Raw genomic sequence first — 10,196 nt, forward strand, 5'->3', positions numbered from 1 at the left:
GTACCTCACGTTCCGCCCACAGGGTCGTGGGATCGAAACCGGGCGCCGCTAACTATTATTCTTTTTTATAGTGTAGGAGGAGGGGTGTGGACGGACAACGCCGTATGGAGGGACAAGGCGAGTGAATGAGATGCAGTCGCATCTAAAACGTTCCATTCTATCTGAGGTGTTTTGTTGTGCTCTAAACACGAGCAACTCAGCTTAGTGCTTAAAATACGTAGCCATAAAAAATGTTTGTACTTTTAATGTCATTTGGACAAGAAACGAAGTCCTCACTTAGCATCCGAAGGCGTCCTCTATTTTTCGTCTCTTCGCCGCCAATTCCGCTGGATGCACGGGAAAGTCGTTGATGATGTTGAAGGTGGCGCGGATCTCGGCCACTGTTTTTCCCTTCATCATGTCCGCAACCATCTTGGAGGCGGCGTCCAGCAGGCTCGGAAGATGCAGGTAGTTGGCCGCGAGCATGAGGTCGAACAGAGTGCTCTTGTCCACGTCCAAGAACTGCTTGTCCCAAGCGGAGATTTGAGTCGGCGACTCGTCGTCGTCTTCGGGTCGCGGCGTGTCGTCCTTGTGGTGGGTGGCCCATTCGATGACCTTGCCCAATATTTCGCTCTTCACGTTCGGCAGTTCCACCGCTTCGCCTTCGTCTTCATCTGTTCCTAAGTCTTCCAGCATGATCTTGAGGGTAGCGCATGTTTTCGCAATGTTCACGTCGACGTTGAAAACGCCTCCGTCGGAACCTTGAAGCTTGATGTACGGCATCCCAAAAGAAGGCGCTGCGAGTGATTCCGGGAAATAGGTTGAGCTTTTAAAGACCTAATCTTTTTAATGTAGTATTTACCGCCGCTTTTTTGTAATGCCCCAAAGCAGGAACGACTTAAGACAACGTCTATACAGGTGTGAGCCCTGTGTGCTTCATTTAGCTGTTAGAAAATGAAACAGGCAGTACAGACACAGCGGTTGTATTTTACGGTCTGAGTTATGCGAACGCGTTCTGTTAAGAACTGAACTGCCGAAATGACTCTGTCGTGGATTTCATTGGGGGAGGGGGGGCGCCCTCACCCACAAAAAAAGGCCATATGAAAAAATGAAAAGGGGAAATGTAATAAAAAACAAAGCAAGAAAAGCACAAGGGCAAAATGAAAAATGTTACTCAGATCAAAGTAAAAATAGTCGTGATGGTGCCCAACGCAACATAACTTTCCTATTGTTTCTTCCTTTTTTAAAAATACCCCCAACCCCCAGTAATGCTTCAGAATGACTGATCGTTTGATTTTGGTAATATGGTTTAAATCGCGGACGCTACGCAGGCGATGAAGCGCGCCGTAATGGATGGCTCCGGATTAATTTTGGCCACCTGGGGATCTTAGCGTTCACCAAAATCTCGAACACACGGACGTTTTTTGCGTTTCGCCTCTATTAGAAAAGCGGCCGGCGCGGTCCAGAATCTAACCCGAGTGCTTGTGCTCAGCAGCACAACGCCTTAGCCACTGAGCGACCGCGGTGGGTAAAATGGCTGATCGTCGGGCTGAGAGCATTTATAGAAGTTATATATGATAGGAGCGCAGCTTGCACCACAAAGTCGTTATTGGATGATAGACCACACCCCCCCCCCCCCCGCCCCGCGGGATAACAACTTCGCAGGGAGCCGGTGCCATGGCTCCTTCACCCCCCTATGCGTGCGTCAGTGGTTGAAGGCATTCATTTTAACGAAATCCGCATCCGCAGCTCAGCCGTAATCAACATGGGAAATTCTGGATAGCTACATTGACTGCGATCATTACATTGAGTATGGCAAAATGGGGCATACCGGTACTGAATGCAGTCGGACTCGAGCGTAGGGGAACAGATCTCTTCGGCGTGACGAGTCTGGTCTCCTCTGCGATGACCGATGATGACGATGATGAAGATGCCCTCGATGGGTTGGCACGAACCCACAAGAGAGGATTGGCCGCGGCTTAAGCGTTGGTTGTGCTTCGGCAGGTGTTTTTAGCTTCGTTTGATTTATTTTTTACGAAGAAAAATAGTGAACTTGAGAAAAATGAACCTGAGAAGATGAGAGCCCGAATTAGCCTATATTTGTGGCTTCCTTAGTGGTCCCAGCAATTAGTCGCTCATAAATTGGCTTTAACAAAATTACAAATAACCTTGTTTCTTTACAGACATTCGCGGGCCGAGTAGGAGCAGGAGGAAAAACTTTATTTATCCAATCCGTTGTGAGTGCAGTCACTCAGGACCAGTGAGGGGTGTCCTCAGTCCAGGACTCCCTGGCTGTAGCCGGCCTTCCGTGCCCTATTCACCAGCAGAAGCTGGGAGCAATGGTCGGAGCTGGTCAGCGTCGCCACCCGCTGTGAAGGGGTAGGGTTGGGATTGGGAGGAAGGCCTGGTATTTTTGGGCATTTCCACACTATGTGGTATAGTGCTCCTGGTGTGGGGCAGAAGATGCACTGAGGGGAGGATTGGGTGGGGAATATTTTGTGCCAGAGCGTGTTGTGGAAAAGAAACACAGTGTTTCGTAGGGTTTGTGAGCACGATAAGCGAAATCGGCTGCTCCAAAAGCACCCGCATTCCATTTACTAAAGAGGACCCGACAGGCACATACCGGGACGGGGAAAAGCTTCAAACAAAAAGCCTGATAATCTATCCCCTTCCTTTGAAGCAACGTGAGCGATACCTAACCCCCCACCTTATTAAAAGAGATGTGTGTACAAATGGCTGAATACGCCTTTACATTCAAGATTGACGACTGAAAAACACACTTAAGATTGCCTGCGGTCGAACCGAGGCTCTTCCAGTTAAAAGCACGGACTATACCTGAAAGCCTTGGAGGGTCGTGTTTAGCGTCTGGTCAAACGGATGTCACAATGTGGCTTGTATTCAAAGCGAATCTGTATTCGGTGGTATGTACTTGCCGGAAGTCCGACTGCTGTAACGTCTAGGAAACGAAATATTGCCTAAAGTAACCACCTGTTCACGAGAAGCGGCGGCAATGGAGCGGCAGTAGTAGTAATAGACTTCATTGGAGCAGACGACGTGCATCCCGTCCTGGGTGGATGGTATCCCTAGTCCGGGATGCCAAGGGCCCCGGCAGTCCGCCTCACTCTTTCCACAAGCCAGAGTTGCTTCTCAGGATCAGGGCCGGTAAGCTTGGTCTCCCGCTGAACCTCGCTTGGTTTGGCAACGGGTGGTACGGCGGTTCCCGCACACTGCCACTGTATGGTGTAAAGTGTTAGGAACGGAGCAGTACTTGCATTCCAGGTCGTAGCTCGCTGAGTACATGATATGTTACAAGGCCCGCATCCGGGAATGTTTGTTTGTAGGTACAGAAAAAAAATTATCGACTGATTTCGATACGTGGCACAGCGACGAAGTTTATTGGCACCGAGCCCTATTAAGAAGGTTTATTTGTAGGTGCAGCAAAAAAATATTGACTGATTTCGATACGTTGCACCGCGACGAAGTTTATTGGCACCGAGCCCTATTAAGAAGATATATAAATTGATCCGTAGAAGCGGAGCTCGATTCCGTCATTGTCCGATGCCGCGGATTGCAAAGGCAACTATTCTAGCCATCTATTTTATGCACGCACTCTTCGCAAAGTGTGAGCATAGCTGGATGGGCAGGGTCGAGATACCAAATACAGTAAAAACTCGTTAATTCGAACTTGAAGGGGACGATAAAATTGTTCGAATTAAGCGGGGGTCGAATTAGCGGTCGGGCGTTAAAATGAATGGACGTCGAGCCACACTGCGCGGGCAGAACACAAAGAAGCCACTTCTGGACTCGTTATAGCCAAGTAGGCGCTACTATATGTTGGTTGCACACGCCCCATGATCGCAGGCCCAAACCAGCGACCGCGGCAGAAAGAAAACCAACAACGGCATGCCCCGTAGCAGCGAAATAAGCTATCGCAGCAGCGTAGCGAGCACGCTACGCTGTTTTTTTTTTGTAGCGTGAGCTACACGGGCCGAGGTTGAGCAGTTTTGCGTGGCTCCTGGAGAGCCGTGCTGCGCACGCGCGAACAGCAGTGACATCACACGGCGCACAGAACGTTGCTCGCTGCCCGGCGTCTCTCTCACACCCCACGCTCCTAGCGTCTTCACCGACCTCCGCTTCGGACGGTGGCGGCCCGGTCCACTTGATCATGCGAGGGGTGGCCGGGTGTGGAACCGATGGCTCGTGCGTCGCAGCAACACCGGCGTGCGCCTGTGGAACCAGCTTAGCCCTGGGGCGATTGGTGACGCTGCGCCGGAGCCGCTTGATAAATATACATGTGTCACATAATGCGTATACCGTATGTGTGTCATTGAAGCAGCAGTGAGCATGATAATCAAGCTAATCCTAGACAACCAGGAAAGCTAAGAATAACCAGCTGAACCTTAGCTCACGCTACGTATATCCTGGCATAGCCGAGCTAAGCCACTGTTAATTTTTTTCTGTTTCATTGTGTTGCACCTCTAGTAAATTTGGTTTGTTTTGGACTTGCGACACATTGTAATCACTTTGGGCCGACGTATTATGCGAGGAGCGATGGAAACTAAGGGATCCCAGTCCGAATGAACCGTTCTGGATACCACCGAGTTCAAATTATCGGGAGTTTTATCCCATTGAAAAATACAGGGCAGTGCCGGGACCTGGGCGTCAGTTCCAATCAACTGTGAGTTCGAATTAACCGAGTCCAATTAACGAGCTTTTACTGTATCAGCGTTGGGGACGCAGGGCAGGCAGATTTGGAATGCCCAATCGAATTGCAGCTCTGATAGAGAGCTAAGGTAGACATTGCGCGGTGCAATTGTTCCTGAGCCCAGTATTCCCTCGAAACTATGCCAGTCGTAGATCGTTCTCATGGAATCTAGTGAAGAATAGCTATTGCCAAAATAACAGACATCTAATAGGACAGTATGCGTGTTTCATTAACATAGAATCGCACTCCACACAAATCTAAATGATTTTCTGAAAAATTTGCCATAAAGTGGGCGTGAAACCAAAAACCAATGGAAGAAACGCTAATGGTGAGATTCCGAAAGTAACTACTATCCCAAGTTTCTCGGCATTTTGAGATGCACTCACGGAAATGTAATTTTCTATTTTATTGTTGATTTTATATACTTATTTTGCAATCCTGCAGACCCTCTTGAGTCCAGGCAGAAGTGAGAACACACAATGCGAAAAGCACATTAGAAATTCACTACTAAGGTACGGAAAGAATAAAAACTCCAGGGCCATTTCCACTAACGTGAAGCCTGGGAATGGGCGAAGCATGCAGTGTATAAGTGTAACTTTGGCACCTTGGACATGAAACCGTTGGGGGGTACAAGTATTTGGGGGGTAGAGGTATACAGCTTTGCTGAAAAAGTCTCGTGTCTTTGTAGCACGAAGAGTTCTAGCGCGAGCAGTTGGAAAACGAGTCTCCCCCCGGACAAAAAGTCCAACAAGACTTTCCTGTTGGGCTGACAGCACGCCTGTGGGGCCAATAAGAAATTCTGTCGGCACTCTATCGTTCCAATAGCCTAGTCTTCCAACAGGGAGCTTAACCTTGATGGCGTTTGTGGGGCCAATAAGAAGCTCTGTCGGCACTCTATCGTCCCAACAGCGTAGTCTTCCGACAGGGAGTTCAACCGTGATGGCGTTTACCGGCTCGCCAACACGATCAGTGAACGCCAACAGACGCCTTGTTGGTAATCAGCGGCGCGAGCGCGCCATCAGACAGAACCGACAGACGCCCTGAAGGTGTTTTTAGGGCCTAAACAGCAGCGGCTGTCTGGCATAGACGCTAAACGTCAACGTTTGTGTTCTGATTTTTTCCCTTCAATATGAACAGTCAGACGGACGATAACATAACGATGTCAAGATATGCTTTGGCTCATACCACGGCAAGCACAATAGTTTGTTTGCAGCCTCGGTTGCCCTTCGTCAAGAACAAACTGAATCGGCTGTACAGCTTTCTTCGAGGGGGTGTATGCAGGGGTTCTATCTTCCTTTTTTGCGCAGGCCGCCCGGGGCGGCCCCTGTAAAATCTTTTTCGCTCGTCGCTGCCGTCCACGGTACCTGTTTGCTGTACCTATTATGTATTGCCTTGCATTATCCCCACTTGTTACAAATTCAGAGTTTTTCGCACTGTTAGCAGTCGTTTTACACGACGGGTTTGATGCGCCTGACATGCCCGGAGTGACATCGCTTGTAGTATTAGCGCGACGATGCTTGTCTGCAAGACGGTGCCGAACAAACAAGCGTTATCAACGCCAGAATTCTAGCGGCACATTCCATTTCATTCGTGGCTACCGTGGCTTGCGAAGAAAAGGTCGGGTTGACCTGCGATAGCTTTTCTTGAGGCTAATAAGGGAGCTTTGGCTCAATCGCTTGCAGTGCTAGCAATGTGGCCTCGTCTGCAAGATCGGTGCGTGAGAAATAAGCGTTAGGAGAGCCAGAATTTCAAAAATGCAGCATAAACTAAACACAAACGACAAGATTCGTTGACAACTTACGTAAGTATACAGTTGTCTTAGGCGGGCCCCGACCGCTTGTCAGGATAGCTCAGTGGTAGCGCGTCCGCTTACTGTTTTGAAGGTCCGTGGTTCGATTCCTCGTCGAACCTCGCTTTTTTTTTTTTTTTTTTCGGGCGAGGATTTTATTAGCTTTTTTTTTAAGACCAGGGTAAGCGCCTGTTGCTTGCTTTCCATCACGCCGACATTTACCACCCTTTTCCTAAACCCAAAGTAGCTTGTTGTCTCGCCCCTTCTCCCTTGAGAAGTCCGCCGTGAAAACAAAACCAAAACAAACGTCGAAACTTCTTTACAATATCAGTATATATGTCAGTTACTATATGTGTATTCCCTTTTGCGTTTAAAAACCTCAAATTCAAGTTATAAACACCTTTCAGACTTTGAAATCAGAAAGATAGTTACCAATATTACAGCACTAACACAATTTCTGTCAAACATAAAGGTGCTGCTATTGAAGTCTGGCAACTATCTCTCACTTTTTGTGAGTTTGTTCATGAGTTTGTTCATGGGGTGTTGTGCCGGGTGGTTGCTGGTTCAGTTTTATCTATTTCAAGCTTAAATCATAGTTATAAAAGCTTTATGGGTGATGTCTACCCTTCCAACCTACGCGTGTGTCGAACATGGAGACCCGGGAAGACCGATCATCGCCGCATAAAATAGTGCGCGTCAAAAGTGGATGACATTGCGTTCGAACAAAGCCTGCTGCCTGTTCGTGTCCGCGAGATGAAGACGACAGTGAAGGAGAATTGTACGTTGGAAACATCGTTTTTGCTAGGGTAAGTATGCATTTTTTATTATTCTGTATTTGGTTGGAACGAGTTCAGTGGTTCACTAGACCCCCATCTCATTTACTCTGAGAGCCTAGGTGTTTAGCATACTTGTTTCGCGCTCAGTCCACCGTTTCCGCAGAAGTCAGCATCAATTTACGCTGAAGCTAGACCTTGGCTACGATGCTCGCGCTGTAGTACACGGCTGCTAAAAAAAAAAAGAAAGCGTACACTTGATTCTTTGGCTGGCGTCTCGTAGGTGGTGTGAAGTCTCCCCCCCTACCCGAATTCCGTGCACTGCGCTTCGCAGCTATTGCGCTCGCGAGACCGGCTGCCGCCGTTGCGACCTTGCGCTCTTCGGGCCGCGATATGCGTGCTGTTCTCGTGACACTCGGCCACAGCGTCGTGAAATCGCTCACCAACGCACCCCGACAGAGTACGCGTCGACCGGGTGCTGGCGGAGTTGTGCTGGAAGAAAAGCAGGCAAGAGATGAGGACGCAGGAGGTGTAGTTAAACAGATGAGAATTTACAAAGTGCAAGTGAGAGAAAATAGTATGCAAAGGCAGGAAACGGTGAGAGTTCGGGCCGCGCGCCAGCGAGCGAGTGCGGCGATTTCACGACGCCTGAAGTTGCCGAGCTTCACGAGTCCGGCACGAATATGACGACGCCCGTCTGAGAGTTCATAGAGGTATAGAATTCACATACGTGCAAATTGAAGGTGAAATGCGCGCATGTGGCCTCGCAGGGAGCTAGCATAGTCTCGGGGTAGTGGGGGAGATTTCACCACGCCTACGAGGCGCCTGCCGATTCCGTCAGAGTAGCTCTCGGGAAGTCTGGGGCTTGATATCAGAGGCATATTTAATGTTTAAATTAGTGCAGAAAATTGAGCGAATTCGCAAGTTCTCATTTTCGCAAAACCGCAGGCCATACAGAGACTAACAAGAAAGCTGTAGGCACTCACTCAACTCGATTTATATTTGAGAATTGAACGTGCAGATACAAGTCAGACATTGAAATGGAGGAGCCTCAACTATCACACACCAGAACCTATTGAAAGCAAGGGATGCAGATTAGCTGCTAGCATGCGTTCCATGCAAATTAGCTCAGCAGTGAGCTTTGCATATATCATGCATACCCCACTCACAGTACCTGCGGGTCTATTAAATACCTTGTTACTGTGACCTAAATTTCACTTGGGGTGTTCCGGGATTGTTCTTATTAGTGCCTTGGAGGTTACTGTCTTTAAGCGATTAAAAATCTACTTGATGTAAGCATTCGTGCTTTGTGTGTGCTCTTCTTGTATTTCAACAAGTGTCAGCACACTCAGATTATGCACCTGCAGGTGCTGCGGCTGGCTGTCCTGGGTCGGCTGCCTTCCAATCCAGTTTCAAAAGCTTTGCCAGGGCCTCCCTTCGCCAACCGACACTGCACCTGCTGTACCCAAGTACTGCCTGGCCTTTCGTTGGTGCTCTGTACGCTTTGCTGCCAGGAATGGTCATTCCTTCATCCATCATCTGGCCGCTTGGACCACCCGTTCAGAAGCCAGCGCATTTGCTCGACACATCGGTCCAGGCACTGCTGCCATACCGGTGCACCCACCGATTATGTACTTTCAGGTTAGTTATTGCATGTTGTGGAACCTGCCATGATGTATACCTGTTAGCAGAGCTGTGGCCTCTGATTATTTGAAACATTTTCATGAAGCAGTGCTGTGCGTATGGAGCGTGTCATTGCTTAGCAGAGATATTGAAGAGAATCTGGGGCCGATGACTAAAGGGCAAAAAAAGAAATTGAACTGACTTTGAAGCAAGTATTCGTATGTAATCAAGCCAAGCAAACATTTAGGATCTTTCGATATGGTTTTGAACTTGCAACAAAAACTCGTGTGGAACTACTTTCCATTTTAAGTAAACTAACAATTTTATTTACTTCAGATCATACTGGTATTAATCATACTATACCGAAAAGTACATCCCGCAGTCTGTAGAATTCCGACAGCGCTTTTTTCGCAGTCTCTCATGACAGGCACTATTCTCAATAATTTGAAGATAGTCGAGGTAGCACCAATCTTTAAATCAGGAGACTGTACTTCACCATTAAATTTCCCTAACAAGCACCATATGCAAGGTCGGGGAGCGTTTCATCCACTCTCAGGTGGCTAATTATTTATAAAATCACAATATCACATTCGAATATCACCACGGTTTTCACAAGGGTTACTTGAGAAACACAACTTTTAGGATTTGTTCACGATCGACATTGATCCATTGACGCAGGCTTACAAACTGCGGTAGTTTTTCTCGATTTTTGTAAAGCATTCAATCGCATTGCACACCACAGACTACTTTTCAAACTTCACCCTAATGTCCTCACTTGAGCGAAAGATTTTCATTCTTCTCAAATGCAGTTTACTTCTCCTAATAACTGTAACTGTATACTTTTGGTCGTGCCACTTTGTTGTCCCCCCAGGCAGGTTGCTTGGTCCTGTCTATCTTCCATGTTGCATATCCTCCCATGTAGGTCTATTTGCAGATGATGTTGTAATTTATCACACAATTTCTTTCAACTACTACCGTCAATGCTTTCAATCAGATCTTAACACAATTTTAACTCCTGGTGCTGCAAATAGCTAATGTCGCTTATCTCTAAAACAAAGTGCATGACTTTAACGGTTGCAAGTCTCGAATTGTAAATACTTACTTCATTAACAACAGCCTGGTTACCTCTTGAGACAAAGGTGTTTTGGTAGGCCGGTAGGGGAGGGGGGTTGCATGGTGGATTTCAAAAGGTAGATCAATTGGGAAAATAAGACGTGTGATTAATATTTTCATTTGCACTCCAAAGCTTGCTTTATTTCATATGTTTAACTGACTGCAGTGGCTAGGGTGGTGTCCTGTGGAGGCGAATGTTGGTTAGATACCGCTT

The 10,196-nt window shown here is 47.7% G+C and overlaps 1 pseudogene; it reads right to left on the reverse strand.

Annotated features, from left to right (window-relative positions):
• Nucleotides 1-276: 276 nt before the first annotated feature.
• Nucleotides 277-762, reverse strand: LOC144175608 (S-phase kinase-associated protein 1 pseudogene; annotated as a pseudogene).
• Between the last annotated feature and the right edge of the window lie 9,434 nt (nt 763-10,196).

The sequence above is a fragment of the Haemaphysalis longicornis genome, unplaced genomic scaffold, assembly GCF_048455015.1.
Source record: "Haemaphysalis longicornis isolate Haplotype H1 unplaced genomic scaffold, Haemaphysalis longicornis Haplotype H1 scaffold_3, whole genome shotgun sequence".
Taxonomy (NCBI): Eukaryota; Metazoa; Arthropoda; class Arachnida; order Ixodida; family Ixodidae; genus Haemaphysalis; species Haemaphysalis longicornis.